The following is a 20854-nucleotide window of genomic DNA, read 5'->3' on the forward strand; positions in this document are numbered from 1 at the left end:
TGCATTATTTCTTTTACATGAATTGTGAACAAACTCCCTGCAGCATAGTAGTCAAATCAATAGAATCTTTATTGATAGTTTTTTATACAAGATACATGTTTTAATGGAAAATCAATGAAGTCAATTCTTCAACCTAAAGTTAAATGAAAATAATACTCACATTTCATTAGAAAAATATCAAGTTGACACAGTTAGGCACACCTGTATTATTTGCAGTGTATTTCCAAATATACACACAATACATACGTATTAGTCATCTCTATTCTAAATAGCAGGATAACAATGTAATGGGTCCACAACCATAACTAGGAATGCCTGTTCTTTTCCGGTATCACATTCTGCAAAAAGACACAAAGAGGACATGAGTGAGGAATAGAATACAGCAAAAATCATCATTGCTTGACAGTTTTCGAAATGAATAGTGCGTGTGTGTGCGCGAGTGTGTGTGTGTCCCATCACAGCACTGACACAGCAATTTTAGTCTAAAATACCAGAAAAACAAGGTGCCTAGTTACAGAAAGGACACCTTTGTCTTGACTTGGAATGCATCTGACTATGAGTCCACGTTAAGTCACCCTTGACCCCTTACATGTGGAGTGGCAAGAAAATTCCTAGTCACCGGGAAGCCGCCCAATCACACCCGAGGGAAATGACACGCCCACACAGACAGGTCTGCTTTTGCACCATCACCGCACGGCAAGGGAAAAACCCGGCTAGTAAAGAAGCCTTTTATGGTTCCGAGTTACGTTATATAATAAAACGATATTTTTCACAAGATTCACAGGATGGCGAGTGACGAATGTCGTTATGGCTGAATAGAATCCCTGGATAGATGCAATTCTTGAGACATGAAGCAATTATGAGAGGCCTCAGGACTCTCCAGAGCTCTTCTACTGCCCACGCTGTCCCGATCAGTGTTTAATGTATGCACTGTTGTAGTCCACACATAGCGGCTTGCAGACTGTGTGACATAGATCGCCAGCCTTAACATTAGGAACACCTCCAGAGCAGAAAAGACACTATTTTATGACTAGAAATTCGATTTGTGTCATCGAAAACATGGGCACTTTTTTTTCTCCCCAATTATTCAAGTTGTAATGCTGTGATGTGGATCTTCACAGCATCAGTCGATTAGAATATTTTGCTCTCAATCGGCTCAGCACTTTTGAGTACAATGCGGCGCAGTTCCGCTTCATACAAACCCCAAGCAGAGTATACAGAACAATTTACGAGACGTCGAGAGTGAGATGTGTAAAGGTTAGATCGTGATGAGATAAAGTGAAGGCTGGGTGATGTAACTGCTCGGAGACAATAAGAATAATGCGTGTGAGAAATGTGGACGTGGTCAGTGGAGGTGGAATGACTATTTATAAGCATGACTTATTTGATTTACAAACATGCGCAAAATCATCGAGTACTGCTCTTGCGTGCGTTCTTAAATCAACCTGACAATGTCACCCAATGTAAAAAAAAAAACCAAGTTTTTTATTATAATGTTAAGAAGTATTTAAGAATTATTTGGTTTACTATTAAATACCAATACAACTGGAAGAGTTGCAGTGGCTTTAGAATGTGATGCTGATTCTCTTCTCTACACACACACACACACACACAAACACACACACACACACACATTTATGCTGATATTGTGCGTGCAACAAAGACGTCTTAGCGGCCCCCCTCATTATAAATACATGTCATTGGATCACAGCTCATCTGAATCCCTGAGTCTGCTGCGCTCTAAGTGGCCGTGACTGAGCCCTGAATGGGTGGCCGAGTGACAGCTACACCAAAAGAGCCAACCGTGTGTGTGTGTGTGTGTGTGAGTGTATAGTGTCGTAGTGCCCCCCACTTCACCCAGGCTATGGGAATGAAATCTTCCCAGCAGGACACGAGTGAGGTCTGACGGTGTGTTATACACACACATATAAAGGCTAAGCAGACACTTTATTAGGTACAGTGTTTCCCCCACTACATCATTCGAGCGCGCTTTGTATTTAGCATTTTTAAGCAACGGTTTTTAATAGCTTTTCACAATATTTCAAATTTTGAGTAACACGGCTTCATTGTCATTGTTTGTAATTGTCTTTCTTTTTGCAGCCCAGAGACGATATATGCATGTTTGTATTTTATGGTTGCTGTTTCGTGTTGAGCAGATGTTGTCCAAATGTTTATAATTACCATAATATCTATGCTAATTTCCATTAGTCTGGCTAGCCTACGGCGTCGGCTAGCTTAATGCAAACATATTATATATTTTTTTAATGATTTCTATATCTACAGTAGAGTATATATTATTTTTATTTTATTTTTGGTGCCAAGTTAGCATTGCAAGTGAGAATCTTTATAAAGATTTCAATTAAAAATGAAAAATACATTTGCAGACTTTAACATTTTGAAAGGATCTGGAACATATGTTTATATTTTTTTATATATCAGCTACATACGTGTCCAGAGAGTGTGAAGCAAACCTTATTATGGCTTTTTGCCAAGTTGAAGATTGAAATGATGAGTCGTGTATGTGCGAGGGAAATGTAGGACAAAAAGTTTCTTGCCACCTCGACAACAAAGTAGACGATGGAACAATGTGCGTGTCTTAAAAGAGCTCACGCTATCTCATTTTGCAGGCAAAATGTGTCGCTATCCCAGCGGAACCACAAACCAGGCCACAGTATCGTTCTTTGCTTTGCCTCCTTTCTCGTTCCTGTATTAGAGTCAAGGATTGCATCTTTATGGAGGTACAACAAAGTTCACTCTCCTTTTACTCCAACCTTGGAGGTACAACGATTTGACGATTTGAAAATCAGACAAAGTTAAAACATTTCAAAACTTTTTCCACTATTAATTTTCCTAAATGTGTCTGAGGTTTGACTTTTTTGATGCCATAATTCCAGAAAGTAATTCTGAAAAAAATCAGCAAAAGTAGGGCACGACTGAAAATACAGCTCTAATAACACTGTGCTACATGGAATGTGCTTTTTTTTTTTTTTTTTTTTGTAAAAGATCTGAGCTTACATCCCCAAAAAAGAAGCATCACAATGAGGAAAATTGTGAAATGAAGAATAATGGAAAGCCTGCCGGGGAAAACGAGAGAATGAGGGACAAAGAGAGATTTGATCCTTAAAAAAAAAAAAAAGTGTCAATGCCGAAGCCTCCTTTAGGCATGAGTGCAAAACAATGAGGCCCCGTGGTGTGCGAATGGTCGGGGAAACACGCATACAAACATGCCGGCGCGCACACACACACACATGCATGCGCACACACACACCCCACTGAGCCCGACCGAGCCTGTGCCAGTGAGACAGGTCTATGGGTCTATTGAGGGAGCTGTCCCTTTCTGTCGAGCTAATGAAGCCTGCAGCCGCAAGCATAAAGAGAGCACAGAGGTATAGCCGTGCATGCGCTTCTTCATCTATTCACTTCCTTCCTTTAGCGCCGGCAGGCCTCGCTCAAAAATGAACCCAGGAAGCGAGCTTTAGTTAGAAAACAACACGCATGTCAAAATACTACGTCACTTTTCCAACCCTATCAGCCAGACCGACCGAACAATAGCTGCCCATTAAACCGGGGCGGCCGCTTCATTAGCATGCTGCGAGGCCCAGACGACAAGCAAACAACCAGACAACCTCTTCAACTGGCCTTGACCCTTGAACTCTAGGGTCCTCATTCACCTGCTGCAAAAGCAGTCTCGCCCCCTCTGTTCTGTTTTGGTGGCATTTCCCACGCTCCTCACATTCCCAGTTTATCACAGTCACTGCAGACGTTATGGAGATTCGCCTTGTGTTTCTTTGTGTCTCGCTGTCTGACACTTGACATCCCGCCGTATCGACGATATATATTCTCGTCAAGTATATAGCGACAGGACACAAGAAAAATACTGGTTGCGATTTTTGAGGAGGCAGTTACCTCATGACGACAATTTTAAGGACGTGTGCAAAATGTTCCAAATAATCATGAAAATGATTCTATGACTTGTGTCATTCTATAGTAAGTCTGCCACTTCCTACCCACAATCCTTTTCACCCCCCCGTGCTGTTTGTACTCCATTTTGGTACACACGAAGGGTAAACTCGTGTCTTCTTCCTGATCATTTGCGATTGGTCGGAAGCAGCAGCTTCATTGGACGAATTCTAAGTGATGCGGCCAGCCTGAACCTAGGAGGAGTGTTATTTTCAGACATGTGGCTTTAGAGCATCTTCCTGCTTCTCTTGCATGGATGAAAAAAACCAACTCTGGTGCCTTGCAGCATATGGACGCCCTTTGCCGCTTTATGCAAATGAGCGAGATGCAGACGCATGTTCGCAAACGCGGACAAACGACCCGCCCCCTCCCTCCATCACCCAGTCTCTCATTAATGGTCTACTAAAACCAGACACCCCCCCCCCCCTCCTTCTCCGAAAAGCGCTCCCCACTCCATCCTCTGCTCCCCCACACCAGTCTACTCTATCTCAAACCAGACACCCCAAAATGTGAACCCCCCCCTCGCCCCCACCTCTCACATTCTCCTGCCACCAGACATGTGATTCGCGTGACGGCCATTTTGCCTCCAAACTGTACCGCACAGCAGCTGTCTAGATGGGCGAATGCAAATAGGGGCGACCCCCGTCGTGTGAATTAATGAGCCTGGAAATACGAATCTTCCAATCCAGCGTCGACATTTTATCAGTCATCGCCGCTTTCTAGCCTGCAATTTAACTTCCAGCCATGGTTCCAAGCTACAATTTCTCCCTGAAAGCGCCCTATCTATACGTTTCCACGCACAAGCCCCTTTCCCCCCCACCAGCAAGCTCACGATGTGTTCACTGCCATGGTAACCAGACAGCCATATGCATGAAAATGAGACTTTTGTGGTCTGTCTGCCTGGAGTTTGTTGAAGCCATTCTTAATTAGCATGTATGCTTGTCTGAGTTACCTTTTATTTGCTTAATGCTTTCGCCTGTGCTTTATACAGCTCTGAAAAAAAAAATGATGAGAGCACTGCAAAATGATCTGTTTCTGCCGACAAATGCCATGACAACAAATCTTCATAGTTACGCAGAGAAAGGGAATGTATATTATATTATATTATATTATATTATATTATATTATATTATATTATATTATATTATATTATATTATATTATATTATATTATATTATATTATATTATATTATATTATATTATATTATATTATATTATATTATAATGAAAAGGTGTGCCGTGAATGAAAAAAGGTTGGGAAACACTGGTATACAGGTTCCCTTTAGTGCTACTTGATCATTAAATTAAATGTTCAAATTGATCTGTTAAAATAAACAAAATCCAGTACAGTACATTGTGAAGCGCAGTTCAGTTGTATTTAACTTTATTGTAGACTACATTTGTATTTAATCTTTTAAAAGAGTGTGTTTTTGTGTAATGCATGTGAATTTTTTTATTTAAAAAAAAAATAAGCACAGATGCTCAAAGTGTGGTTGTGGTAATTTTGGTACAATTTTCACTTCACTTGTGTGCAATACATTTGAATCAAATAATGATACATCATTTAAGATCGGTGTTAATTTAATTTAATAATCTGTGTGTGTGTGGGTGTGCGTGCGTGTGTCAACGGACATGACAGAGAACTGTCTGATTAAAAAAGAAAATGCTTTAATCTTTTCTCCAGTTCCATTTGCATGCAAACACACACACACCATATGGCACACAAGGACCGCCGCAGCCTTAATCTCACAATAACCGAAAAGCGACCAAAACAACATGGCTGAAAACAAACACTAACTGCTGTGATTACGCTTACGGAAAAAAAAATCACCAGCCTCCTTCCTCCTTGTTGTCATGCATTCATCGCAATTATCGCCACGGCCCAGTAACAACTTGGAAGGTTATGCAAATGCAATTAGCCCCCCATTTGCATGCGACGACGACTAAAGCGACGCACAGATGGCAGATCGCCGAGGACGCGCCCGCCATCTTTGGCAGTGGGAAAGTCTGGTGGCCATTTTGTCTGAAGCTGTGCCCATCTGGATGGCAAACACACACACACAAATCCCTGCGTGGTGATGCGGTTATGACGAAGGCAGTCGTTTGTGATTGCAGTGTTGTTTAGAATGAGATGGTAAAAAGTACTTACCACTCGATTGAGAGGAAGATATGCCTTCTCTGTCTTTTTGTCAAATGGTTGCAGAAATAAACAGCTGGGGATGGAAAGATGTCAAAAGCCCCATATTGGTTTTGAATTAAAGTGGGGGATATGTCAGTCTTGTGCAAGGGAAAAAGATGAAGAAAAAAACAGGCTCCCTCTTGCCAGCGCTTCGGCAGTGTATCGGAACCATTTGGGTGAGGAGAGAAATCCCCCTTAGCAAAACCACACACAGCCAAGTGAAGACGGGGTCCGGTCCAGCTTAGAGGGGCCGCAAAGGGCCCGTCCTTTGGAGGCCCGCAGGCCCCCGAGGCCACAAAGAAGCAGAGGAAAGCCTACTTGGAAGCGAGCATGCTTGGTATTGATTTCTCCCGCTGAGGTGCTTTTAGCCTTCAGGGACCTTCTCCATCCTTCTCTGCCCACTCACAAGCTTCCCGCTCAGGCTTCATGGGCTTGAGCTGGACCCCTGGATGGAGATGCGGACCACAGAAGGAGACAAGGAAGAGCCCATGGCAATGATGATGAGCTGCACCGGGGTCTTGGAGTTCAGTCATCTACGCGGATTCATCCAGCCTTGCAACCACCCACCCATGTTTCCATCTAGAAAAAAAAAGGGAGTGTTTTACAAAATCTCACCTTTGGCATTCAGCATCCCTCCGTTCAATGCAAATGCAAATGCAAACAGTAAGACTTTGATTAAAAATATGTGGGAAGAAAACGCCAACTTGCTCTTTTGTAACCTGCCCCAAGGCGCCCACCGCTGCACACAAACAAATAAAACTGAGCTCTGCGTGCTCTTTGAAAAACACTCGGCTCGTAGTGGAGTCATTTACAATAAGACTAGAATACCACAATAGAATCAAATACGACTTGTTGCAGGAATAATACAGTACAAATTTGTTGAAGAGCTTTCTGCATTATATTGCCTAGATTATTTGAAAACACACACGTGTACATACACTAGCTAGCTATCATGTGACTATTTTACTATAAAGTGATTTAAGTCTATGCTGAATTTTCCTGTTTCAATAGAAAGGTGAAACGCTTTGTTTTGCTGATGGGACATAAAACTGCAGTAAAAAGGAACAGGTTGCGGCAAATAGTACTCTACCACACCGCAGGGGGGCGTACGTGAGCCAATGGGTGATTAATGCTGCCCCATTTGTTGGTTGTAGAGGTAGACCAGACATCAGCTGTCACAAACTAAGCACAGATCTCTGATATTTTGCACTTTAGTGCAAAAAGTGAAGTGGACTGACGTGAAGGAGGCATTTTGGGGATTTGATGACGTCAGTGATGATAGAAGGGATTGCATCTGAGCTTCATGAGATGCTGGCCAAAATTAAAGAAAAGTTGCCTAAATGAAAGGAAAATGAAGACTTTTACAAAAAAGTAACGGAGCTTTTTCTTCATCTATAAATAAAGGTAAGACCAAAAACTGTGTGCGCACGTAGAATGCAGAATAAGCTACGCTTTCGGGTTTATGTATTTGTAAAACTGGCTCTGAAGGAGTCAGTGCCTCAAACTATGCACACCACTGGTCCACACATGAGTGTTAACTCCCCATCCCTTCACACACACAATACCCCCCCCCCCCTCCCTCCACAACACACACACGCACACAAACCAACATAAGAGCTGCACTAGGGACAATGTTGGTTCAGGGCAGCCCTCCTCCGCCAAGCAAAAAAAGAATGGAGACACATTATCAAGTAGAGAGGAACGGGGGTCTGCGAGGGGCGGGGTTGGTGGTGCCGTGACCCGTGGCTTTGGACTTGAACAAAACAGAGTTGTGTCCGCGAATACAATCGCACGATAGCCTTGAATAATTACATGCTTGCACAAATTGACGAGGTTTGTGTCCAACGCTTTGGGTTAGATTATAAGAAGTTCATGCAAAATATTTACCGATATTTGTGCTCATTTAAATAGTGATCTAAATTTGGGCTGAGTCATTTTGAAAAAAATAATCTGATGGTCATTTCATTCTCAGGGCATTGAACTGACCATAAGTGGACTATTCTGGTCATGTAGCACAAGAATAATAAATAATATTCCAAGCATCCCAAAGAGAAAGATCAATTGAGGGAGCTACTCAAAATCAGAACTGATCAGTTGGGAAAAGTACTCAGAGTTCCAGAATGGACAAAAGTAAGGTGGGTCCAAGAAACCAGTGACAAAAATACTACAATAGTGTTATTCAACACCAAAACATAATGAGCCACATTTTTTTCAAGACATGTAAGCTTGTGTGGCTGCGTAGTTAGCAAGAAGCAAGCTCATTGTGCTGACGCAAAAGACTACAAGCTGAAGGAAGAGCAACGAACCACAGCAAAATGTGTGGGGGGGGGGGGGGGGGACTGTCAGACAGAAGAAATAGATTAGGTTTATAAACGTGCGCTGGAATATCCAGAAAATGGAGCAGGCGAGCGTGCAGGGGGGCCGCTTTGAGAAGTAACAAATGTCTGTCTTTGCTTGTCCGTCTGCATCCTGAGTGACACTTTAGCATGTTGGTGGGCGCAGCGGGGCAGCTTGGCTCTGATGCTGACAAACGATCCTTGCAACTTCCATCCATTTCCTTCTCCCCGTTGCATCTCAGCTGCACCTCCGACTCTCATCTGTTTGCAGCCACATTGAATCATGCCCCAATGATCGCCTGGCCTCTCTTTGTTTTTGTCAAAACCTTTTTTTTTCCTCTCACCGTTGGTGATCAGTGGATGCTTCAAGAGGTTCTGAATGTATCAACCGAGTAGTAACATGATCAAAACTGAGCTTTACAAATGAAGGGGGGGGGGGGGGGGTAACAAAAAATGAATAATTTAGGGAATATATTGCACTGGGAAATAACTTACTCAGCGCTAATGCCTTTATTTTTTATTTTTTTAGGAAACTTCCTAAACCAGCCATACACATTAAAGTGTGTGTTCTTGCTAAGCCTACGACAAGTTCAGCAAAGGTAAGTGGTCAAGACATCTTTCCAACATGGCTGACAATATTCCTTCTGCATCAATTTTAGCTAGCTAGCTACTGAGCTAGTTCCTAAATCCTCTTTGATAAGATGGTAGACTGCACCAAAATGTTTTGTTTGTGATCTGCAGTACACCTCACAAAGTTTGATGGATTTTTGTTGTTGTGGTGCTAGATAATAAGCAAACAAATGGAATGAAAGTGCAACCTCCCCAGCAGAGGCGAGTTCTATTATTTCTCTCAAACAGTCCCTTGAAGATCTGAAGAACAATGTGACCCCGTGAATATTTCCTCTCCATAAATGAGCACAAACAAGACTCAAAGCGACGATGCCCGTCTTTTGGTCCACGTATCGTCATCTGCATTCTGGCCTGCTCAAACACTTCTCGCTTTCTTCGTGCACGCGTCGCTTTCAAAGGTGGCCCAAACAGCAGGACACACACTCGGTTGACAAAGCTCATTAAGGGTCCATACGCTGTCACGTATCCGCTCTCAATGTGCATGATGCTCCTCACAAAGTGTCTTTACAGAGCTAATTAGGAGGCTCTTCTACTCGATTTGAAACTCATCTGAACAGGAGGGAAGAAAATGATTAGGAGGAGGAGCGAGGACAAAATACCGTGACTAGTTTCGTGTCGCGTTAGCTTCTTCATAAGTGTCGCTGCACCGAGATTGTTGCACCACGCACGGTTAGGAATGGGAGCAACAGCCTCTCCATGCCAAAAGAGCAGCTGCCGACATTTCTAAAAAGCTCCCGGTGAAGCTTTTAAAGCGACGTGCAATAATGGAAAGAGCAAATCCTTGTTTTTCCCCTAAATGTGAGACTACTTAGTACCTGCGTGATGTTTTTGACCTTCTTTGCTTTTGTGCAGGCTAATTGTTTTCAGAGGAGCATAGCATGGAAATGATGAGTGTTGTCCTCGACTTAAAATGTCTTTCAGCTCCTCCCTCAAAAAAAAAGACAGAAGGTCATGGCGTCACTCTTTTTCTTCTTGTTCAAATACATAAGTGTGTGTGTGTGTCTGCGTATATATATATATATATATATATATATAAAATAAGCACATATATATAATAATGTAATGGTTCGAGTGGTGCAAGGCATTATTTTTCTGTTTTGTCAAGTCCGCAGACACATTTAGAGTTCAAGTTGAAGCTATGACCTAATTGTTGTCTCGTCAGACCCTTGATGAAAAAGTGGGCCCGCAAGGCATTCTGGGGGGGGGGGGGGGGGGTATGGCAGGTGTCCCTATGTCACAGCGGCCCGGCTTGTTAATTTGCACAACTCGTACACACACGCTCCCCTGCGTGTGCGCATGAGTGTATATATCAGTGATGGGACTTGACCCTAGCGAGTTGCGGCAGTGTTTGCGCGTCTTGCTGGGCGTGGGAAAAAGACGGGACCCCTTTTCACAGCTGCTTCGGTTGAGGCCTAGACTGCTGGGGGGCCCCCCTCTTAGACCCCCTTACCCTTGTCCGACTAGACCCTCCACCCCCCCCTTCGCCTCCCCTTCAATCCTATTCACGCCGCGGCCTAGTGGCTTTCAAAAGCTGCCCCCCCCACACCCTTCACCCCTTCACCAAACCTTCATAAATACATCTTATTATTCAAGCCCTCGTTTGCATAGAGATTCCAAAGAGATCTCCACTTTGCTCGCGAGGCCTTTTTTGGGGCGAACAAGTGCAATTTTCAGTTTAGTAATCTCCTTGTGTTAATATTTGTCCAGAGCGCTGTGTGTACACTTTAAGAAGAATTTCAGATAATTCTGCTTTGATGGAAGGAAAGTTTAGCAAGCGCTTTGCTGGCTTGTATTCCATCTGCCACCGGCCATTGTACAGTACCTCAGCCACTCATACATAGGCACGGTGACACCCCCACCCACCCACCCACCCACACACCCATCCACCCACCCCCACTCTCTGCAATGCATTACTGCAGAGATTTATCTGCCATCAACCTGTATAATACGGAGGTTATAATTTACATCCACTTTAGAGAACAGCAGAGCGGGGCCCGTTCCTTGCATATGCTAATTGTGAGCTTGGGAAAAATCGGGGCAACTCAACTCCATCCTAAATTTGAATATCTGAGCTTTCTATTGAGCGTCAAGGTTGCGGAACCATGACGATTTGACCTTGGTGATAATATGTAGGCTACTTTGTATTTAATGCTGGGGGTGAAAAGAGGAACCTAAGTGGGGAGATGGAATGTTGCCTTCTGCGGGATTTAGTTGGAATCAAGTACAGCCGCCATTTTGAAGACGAGAAATAATTCAGCCAAATTTACGGAACGCTTAAATGCTTCGCCGTGGTTGAATTATGCATCGGCGGCGCACCTTTGTGCAAGCTTTGCTGATAATAACAAGGAGCCAAGGGGAGGTTGTCGTGTCGAGGCATTAAGGACGAAAAGGACAGAGCCACCCAAACGCTCTTTCCACATCAGCGGGTCCAAAACGGCGGCTTGAGCCCGACTCCAGCGCTCGCCTAACGGGATAAAGGAACCGCAGCAAAGATTACACGGCCACCTCCCCACCACCTACCACACTCTCTACCTGACAAATAGGATCATCGTGGTTAAAGGGATAAAACGCTGACTGCATGAGAATGAAAGAGGTGTGTGTGTGCGCAATGGCGGGCGGGCGAGTGGGCGGGGGGGTAAAAAGATGTTAATACTTGAAAGGCAGAAACAAATGTTGGACGCTTCCATTGTTGTTTCGTCGACCACTAGAAACATTAGGTTTTCTGTTTTATCATCGCCATCTTGACTATATTTAATTAATCGGTCAAGAATAGACCTCCACCAAGGCAACAAAAAAGTGGGCTCATTACGTACTCCTAAGTGTTCCGTTGATCCCATTAGGAAAATACCAAATATGCCTTTAGCGTCTACACAATTATTAGCTCTTATATTTTTTGGTTTCAGTGCTAGGATAATGCAAACATTGTTGCAGTCGCTCAGATATTGGATTATGACTTTGCTGTGAGACAAAGCAACATGTCATGGGCTGTGTGTGTGTGGGGGGGGGGGGGGGGGTGCATGAAGCAGCTGATAACTGCCTGTTTATGTGTAAATATCACTTCGCCGTCCCTGAGGCTATTTAATATTCGTGCATCATATGATCCAGTCCCAAACCAAGCTAAAACCAAAGTACTACTTAAAAAAAAATACGGACCAGCAATTCCAGTATCAGTGGCTCAAGAAACACACATACGAGCGCAAACACACGCACACACCTAATCCTGCGAATAAGCCCGGAGCATCTTTCCATTTAACCTCCAGGTGCAAACTATAAAAGCGAGGCTCGAAATGACAACTGAAGCACACGTGTACCTGCAGGCTGACGGACGAGCTCCTCATTATGGCTGCCAGCCATCTGGCTTCAGAAGCCAACTTTACATCTGATGTCTTTGGCGTTGTCCTTTGAAAGAAACCAAAATGACAATATTAGCACACATGACGTAATAGGAAACGCAATAAATGGAGTTTTTGCAGCATCCGGGCTAGTTGCTAAGCTACAAAAACAGAGACTAGTACAAGTTGATGCGTGTTCCATGTAAAACAATCACACAACCAGTCATGCTTGGGCCAAGCTCTCATCTAACAATGCGCATCAAATACTGTCAGTCATGGTCTAAATAGAGCATGCTGGGACTTCAGGGATATCTCCTAGGCTTGATGATTCCTCACTAAGAATAGATCAAACGGTATGCGTCGTCCTATTTTGTTCTTCGCTGGCAAAAACAACCCACTCGATTGAATACGGTTCAAAAACAAGATATGATATATGAAACGTCGTAGCCGGTGGAAACTCAAAATCCGACTTTGTGATGCATTCATATTTACGTACATCATATTTAATAAGACACAAGCACCCGTTGAGCAAACATATGGACAGTACAGGGGTCTGCTTTTGATGTTGCACTCGCGATACCAATTTCCCGTCATCCAGGGGAGCCATGTAAAAAGGTCAACTCTGTAGAAAATACTGAACTAATTTCCCATTTGAATGGATGGAAATGTCATGAATCTGTTCTATGCCCATACTGTGCTTTTATGCTAGGTAGGAATATAATAGATGGTAATCAGGGATGGGGAACTAAAAAACTACTATATAATGAAATATATGGCAAAAGGATACAAAAAAAACCCCGAACTATTTATTTAATTTAAAATATCCTAAAATTGAACTAGTCAAATGTTTAATCACCAAAATCCTATAGATCAGATATATTTAAATGAATGTTGTATTTGTCATCTTGTGACGACAGCATAGTGGCATAAACAAACATCTATGAAAGATGGAGGCTGCTGCCAACAACATCACGTGTCCCTCAAACGAGCCAATCACGTGGGACCTTCTAACACCTTCAACGTTTTCCCTCTCCTGTTATTATTGCGCCTTAAACGTCCATACGCTGACAAGTTCCAAGTCTCCGACGTGCGCGTAAACGCTGCCTTTTGTTTCCTAAAGGCAAATGATTAATGGCTTGAGTTGAGCTCTAAAAAACGCGCATGACGCACGGAATGGACCAAACCATCAGCAAGTGAAGCACCCAGTCTTCTTTTCTGGAGCGTATATAATCAGCATCCTTCTCATTTTCCTCGGTGGCGGCTTGAGCATCCTCTCAGCATCCATGCAGCGGATGCTGCCTTGAGCGAGTCCTCCGGTCCAGATACCCGCCGTGGGTTGGGGCGGGGGGCGTTGCGAGGTGTTCGGCGTCAGTTGGTACTTTCGGTTCTCTAGCTTTATGAAATTAAAACTCATACAGCTAGATAACCAAAGACACAAACTAAGCCTGTCGTCTCTCTTAAAGAGGCCGCGCGCCGCACCTCCCAAAGCTGAGAGGAGAGCGCGTGGACGCGCACGCACGCATGCACGCACGAGGGTGGTTCATCACGTTGCTGCCCTTAAGTGGGCCACTCATTATTGTAATAGCGCCTAATTGGACCTGCATGTAATAGCGCCTAATTGGAGAATCAATGTAATAAACACTTTGAATCTTGAGTGGACATTTTTTAATCTTATTGCACACGCCGAGATGAATCTCGTTGTGGAACAAGATTTAAGATTCAAAGTGTTTTGAATACAAATGGGAAATATCTCGTCATTGAATAAAATTCCCTCAATTCGTGCAATTAAAGTGTCTAAAAGTACGCACTTACTTGCACGCCATCAGGACTACTACCGTCACCCCTCCTCACTGAAGTCAGTATCCAAAAGAAGAAAAAATAAAAGCTCGCTTGAATAAAAGTCCGCTTTTCAAATGCCCCTAAAAAGGTGCATGTTTTGCGCCGTAAAAAAAAAAGTGTGCAGCCAGTGTAGGGCAACTCCGAGTAGTCTGCAGCTTCTTGCAGAGTGCAACTGATAAGTGCAAAGAAGTGCACATGGGGAGCGCACACGCGTTAACTCCGCCTCACATCCAGGAAGGAAGGAGGGAGGGAGGGATGGGATGAAGGGAGGAGGGAATTACAGAGAAAGAGAGAGAAAGAGAAAGAGAGAAAGGCGGGAATCTGCATGGAAACATTATATGAGAATGAATGTGTTTAATTCGCATCCATTTTTCAGCGTAAATGGTCTCAGTGGTCCTGCATGGTTTGCAGTGTTTGCATTTTTTAAGGGAGGTAGATTTGGAGACTTTATTAAATTCATATTTGGAGACTGTACTCAAGGAAATTAGAATTTGATTCAAATTTAATTTTCGTTGTTATCCAGTTATTTGAATTCAAGCTTGCTATACATCCTACAAAATCATCATTGCGTCCAAATGAAAATAATAATGAATTTTAGTCACTGCATAATTAAATGTTAGGTTTAAAAAATGAAAACGACAATAGCATTGTTCCGCTCTATTGTGATGATACAATTCAAAATCGGTTGACCTATTTCACTTGTTAGTTTGACCTATTTTGCACCTGCAAGTCTTTTCTGCTAGTTTGTGCCATTTTAGCATTTGGGTGAAAATATGACTGACTTTGTTTTCTTCATCGATTATGTTCTCAAATACCTTGAAAATTAATTAGGATTCTATCTTTTTTTTTTCTGGTTGCTTCAATTATTTCTTTTAATAATGGTCTTACAAATTCTGCCCCGTAAACTTATGAACACAAGTGTAAACATCCTTCCAATTGAATTGTTTTGAACCCACACAACTTTTTCAAACATTTGTATAACAATACCGGCAACTCTAAAATAGCCTAGAGTCTGAAGCAAAACTGCGGTTAAAATGGCACCGAGCAGCTGCTTTTTGGGGCTCTGGTGGTACAGAAGATACCAAATCGTGCGCGCGCACCACCCCATCACACACACACACGCACGCGCCGACTGCATGCATGGGTATCCTTATCTAGGAGTGATATTAAGATATGACTGATATTTGGACTGCATGACGATAACAATCACACACGCACGCACACACACGCACGCACACACACGCACACACCAGTAACTTGCAATTTCTGCTCAAGTTCTAATCATACGTGTGTGCGTGTGGTTAGGCTATAAAGTACTGTATGTGCGTATACGTGCGTGATGTGCAGATAAAAAAAAAAAAGCAGAGGGTAAGCTATACCTGCAGCAGGTTTCCAGACGAACCCTGCACCAGATAGCAGTTACATATCTGATTATGGTGCGCGTGGGCAATCTATTATATGACGAGGGTGCATGGATGTCGGGCCACGTGCATCTTGAATCTTTCAGATTCCACTCTGCATCATTTATAAGATCCAATCGGCTGCGCAATGTGCCTCTTTCTGCATGCATGTTGTGTAAATATATTCATGTCACACGTTGACACAAACACGCAAAAAAAATATTGGGCGTGCACGAAGAGGATCGCCGGATAAATTACGCGCAAAACGACACTAATAATAACAACAATAGGCCTAATAAAAGATGGCTGCATTTACACACTAAAGTGCTCATGATGGATTTTCCCACGAGCGTGTGTGCTAAGGAAAATAGGGTCCCCATCACCCCCAACCCAAACTGAAAGGGGTGTGGCGTGGGAGGGGGGGGGGGGGGGGGGGGAGAAGTCAAAATCAAGTTCAACAACGTGCTGGAGAGACATTTCCATGACAATCCAGTCTGGTCCCGCATCCAGCACCCCCACGCTGCACGCCAGAGTCTGGCATCAGCCCTGCTACACTTTCCCAGGCTCACAACAATACCCCCCCCCCCTCCTCCTCCCCTCACCCCTGATGCCGGCGGGTCCTCCTCTACCTCCTCCTCCTTCTCCATCAATGCTTCTCAGACGAGCACATGGCCGCGCGTATGAGCCTCATTAAACAATCTCCACTTTGCTAATTAACATTCTGGAGTGGCTCAAGCTATACGCATGCATGCTTCTGGTTGTTAATTGCATTAGGCTACGCACAGGAATTGTATTATTGCGGTTAGTTCATTATTTAGCTGGCCGAAGTAGGCTACTGTATTTTTGAAAACATGCAGAAGATTTAGATTTATGCATGCAGGATACACACACGCACACATTTTTGTCAGTATATCTTTTTTTAATATTTAATATCTATTTTGGTTTACGCAAATGGGTTTTGTCTGAACCTAAAATCTCCTTTGCGAGGTTTCACCTGATCTACAAATATTCACGCGCGTGTATGTTGCTAAGCAAAATGTTCATGCATGTTGAAAAGGTTGCGGGAAGGGAGGAGGGAGAGGGGGGAGGATCTCGCCGGCTCGGGGCCTGTTAAATTTGCCAAACAGGCCCCATATTGTACTGTATATGTGTTGAATGAACGAGCCGTAAAAATCAGGCATGGTGTAGATATGAAATAATAATAATGAAAAAAATCACAATAATGCAGCTGTGGTGCCAAAAATAAAAAAAGTAATTAGAGAGCAACATTTTCTACTAAGTCTTACAAAATAAGCGTAACTTAAGCATCTTATATATTTACTCTACAATTATATAACAGTGGATTCAACCCGTTTTGAATCTTTCTTAATTGTCCCATTTCTTCAGCAAATAGATGTATGCTTAAAAAGAATTAGGATATGGTGTAGGCCTATAAAATAGTCCACATAATCGTAATAATAAAAACATGTATGGTTTCCTTGCTAATGTTCTTTTCGTATCTGTTTCAATTTTCTATGTGACTAATACATGCGGTAGTTTGAGACCTCATAATTTAAGACATAACCTAATGATATTTGGGTTATTTAAACCAAACGATGTATTTTCATAAAATGCTCCACATTGGCGAAAATCAAACAAATAAGGACATGGACAAATACGCGACTTGATTGAAGATGCAGGCGATAGGACGAAACAGCGACACCCTTCGGCGATTAGGCCGAACTGCACAGTAGAAACTATATCTCTTGACGAGCCCGAATGTTCCGACCAGTAAATTTGCATTTATGTGGGAACTTTAACGCAGTGATTTTGATGATATAACACATTTCACAGAATTTTAAATGTTGCAAAACAATTGATCGAATCAAAAGTGAGGTGATTCAAACGAACTAAAAGATGCAACGTGTGCTGTCAACTGCTCAGACTATATTGTTAAAGCATGCTTTCGTTGATGATGATGATGATGATAATGAGAATTATTAGTATTATTATTATAACTAATATTATGTATAATAAATGTGTATCTAATGTGTTTTATTTTTTTTAAATGATCACATTTAAATTAATAAGAAAGTCGTGATCCCTTTTACGTTATGGGTAACAATAAAATATATTTTTTCTGATAGAATTGCTAATGGTTAAACAAAACAAAACAAAACAAAACATGACGTTTCGTGCTTATTAATGTAATTCAAGGTACAAAGTGTTCTTACATCAGGTAAATGAATTGAAAACGAATTCAACACGCCCCACTTAAAACACGTCATTGCCATTCGGCCAATCAGCAAGTCAAATGTGATTCATTATTATTTATTCGTATTTAAAAAATAAATATATATTTGGAAATGTGTGGCGAATATGGAGTAGGCTACAATATACAGTATTGTAAAACTGGGACCAGAATTGTTATGGTACAGTCGTATATTTCATGAACACTACTGGAAGAATTCGTGTTATTTTTTACATATTTTTAAGAATGAGTCGGTAAGACTGATATACTGCTCAAATATTATTTCTATAACTGTCTGATTTGAACTGTGCGATCAACACTGATGACGTGTACACAACGTAAAAGGTTGTTTCTTCATTTTCCCCCCCCACATTTTCCAGTGGGCAAATTACGTTTTGTTTGATTTATCTCTTGTCTTATTTAAAACAGGTTTAGTATTTAAACAGGCTGATGTGCTGGCGTTTTATTTTCAGCAACAAAATGTTACTTTAGATTAGGTTTTTATTCTCTAGGTTATTTTTGAACTTTTTAAAACACACAACTCAAAATATAATTTTATAAATATATATTGTAATACAATTATTTATGTTTATTATATGAAACAAATGACTAGATTCCCATGGAATAATATTAATAAACATTTCATATTATAATGGAAAAATGTAAATGGCAATTTGAGGTATTGTCCATACATTTAAGCAAACCACATATCCAAACCACGTGTCCATGAATGAATGCACGAGATACAAGACAGTAACAAAACGAACAAACATAAGGTTGTCTGCACAACAACCGTAACGGATGAGGTACGCCTTAAACAAATCGCTTATAAGTGAATCCTCAAAGAATTATAAAACCAAATACAGCTGGCTTCCTGGTATATAATAATAATAATGATGGTGATAATAATAATAATACAAGCATTCTTTTCTTGAGACAGATTTAGACTGTTTAAATTTAAACACAAGCACATAACGTTCACAGTTCATTGACATATCCCCCCCCCACACACACACCTTAGAGAAGCCTAAAAATAAACTCTCTCACACACGTGTGCACACACACGCACATGTGTGAATCATATCTAATTATAAAAGATCAAATACACATGTAATAAATAATCAAAATGTGTCAAACTAAATCTAATGTTACTGTAACGTGAGTGAGTGTGAAGTTCTTACCCACAGCGTCCACGGGAGGAGTGCGCGTGTGAAAGTGGCGCCGTCCTCGTGCTTTCATTTGAGTCTGCCGGATTTTTATGCAAATGAGCCGTGACACCACCCGGGTGCCCCCCAGTGAATGCGGGGGCCAACGGAGGCCAACGGGGGCCCGCGTTCTCACGGGCCACATTCCGCCGCTCGCTCAAGTTCAACCTCAAAGCCGCCACCGCCCATTGGACAGAAGATCAGCCCCAAAAGGCGTGTGGCTGCACCATGGGAGGGAGATGGAAAATTCAGGTCCAGAAAGTAAAAACCCTGCTACAGTTTGGCTTTAGCCCCAGGTCTTTCTACTCATGCAGGTTGAGTAGATACACCAGTAGCTATAAAGCCAAACGGAGGCAGGTTTTTTTTCACTTTCTGGATCTGGATTTCCCAACCCTAGCTGGTTTGAACGATTTTTCCGATGCTGCGGACATTCTGCAGACCATAGCTTGTGCTGTTAGATGTCAAAGGTCCAGAAAATCCTACCAGAACAACTTGATTTTGGAGTGATTTCAGAGCTTTAACAGAGGATTTGAAAAATATATATTTTTTTAAAATAAAAATGAAACTCACAATTCTAACTGTAAAGTGTTGTGCGTGTTTTCCCACATACATGACATGCAAGTGACGTGTGTCTAGTCACAGTATAATTAGCTGGCTCGTTCCCAGACGACCGGTCCCACCTCCCTATGTTCCCGTATTTGCGCTCCAATAAAATGGTGTCTGGCTGGCTGATCCCATGACCCCCGAGGGAGTTGAATCCCTCACTCATGATTTGGTGTTCATGATCACTGCAACTTTACACCTAGTTTTTTTCTTCTAGAGTTGCCCTACTGACTGCTGCACCAATTTTAATTGTCCTGTAAAATTATCAATACAAGTAACTCTGCTTCATATTTTCCATCATGCCCTGGCCCGTTTACTTGACTTCAGTTCCATTAGTCGACAAAATTCTCCAGTCAAGTCGACCTACTGTTCACCCGTTTTACAAGCTTGTAATGTACTTTCACGAGCTTCCTTTTACAGACGTCCTCAGCCGCTCTTAAAGGCCGGAACATCACCGTAAAACGCCACGCTCGCGTGTTTAACGCCAAGCACAAAGCGAGCAAAGCCATCAGCGAGCTGGGGAAGCGGCTTATTAAGTCATGACAAGTAAAAGGGCCGGCCAGGCCAGAGGTTAGATGACCCCGTGAACTCCCCATGCGAGAAGCCGGAGTGTGCCGCTGACCAACTCGGCTGTTGATGGACTCTCGGGCAGTGCATCGGCTGACCTGAGAGGTCGTTTGCCGGGCAGCGGACGGATGTGTCTTTAACTAATCAGAATTGATCAGATGACATTTGGACTCAATGATGTTGGAGGTTCAAATTTAGACCATACAAAGCAACTGGAATGATGGGTGCACAAGTGTGCACACCCTCTTGTAATGGACTTCAGAATGAACTAATACCATTTAAACCCATTTGAAATGGGAGTCACCTTTTCAACTGTGTCTGATTAACTCCAAAGTTTAGCCATCAGAAGTCTGAAGATGTAAGTCTGGACACCTCTGACCACTATTCGGAACTGTCCATTATTTCCTCACCTTGACGAAAGCCCAAGTACCCGCTGACTCAACAAAATGTGATGCTAGTTAAAAAAACATGTACAAATATTGTATAGTGTGAGTAGTTTTGCCACCTGTTGTAGTTACGAAGTATTCAAGTGTAAAATCATTTAGCTAGTGGGTTAGCTCTAGTTTGTCTGGG

The 20854-nt window shown here is 42.4% G+C and overlaps 1 long non-coding RNA gene across 2 annotated transcripts; it reads right to left on the reverse strand.

Annotated features, from left to right (window-relative positions):
• Positions 1–85: 85 nt before the first annotated feature.
• On the reverse strand, positions 86–19220 carry LOC133165866 (uncharacterized). Of its 2 annotated transcripts, none has more exons than XR_009717671.1 (4): positions 19088–19220; positions 12417–12504; positions 6110–6718; positions 86–338 (listed from the first exon to the last, which is right to left on the reverse strand). It is a non-coding gene; the product is annotated as an uncharacterized LOC133165866 (long non-coding RNA). The 2 variants fall into 2 exon arrangements; XR_009717672.1 differs by lacking the exon at positions 19088–19220 and adding an exon at positions 14250–14427.
• Positions 19221–20854: the final 1634 nt, after the last annotated feature.

Source organism: Syngnathus typhle, linkage group LG13 (genome assembly GCF_033458585.1).
Source record: "Syngnathus typhle isolate RoL2023-S1 ecotype Sweden linkage group LG13, RoL_Styp_1.0, whole genome shotgun sequence".
NCBI classification, from domain to species: domain Eukaryota; kingdom Metazoa; phylum Chordata; class Actinopteri; order Syngnathiformes; family Syngnathidae; genus Syngnathus; species Syngnathus typhle.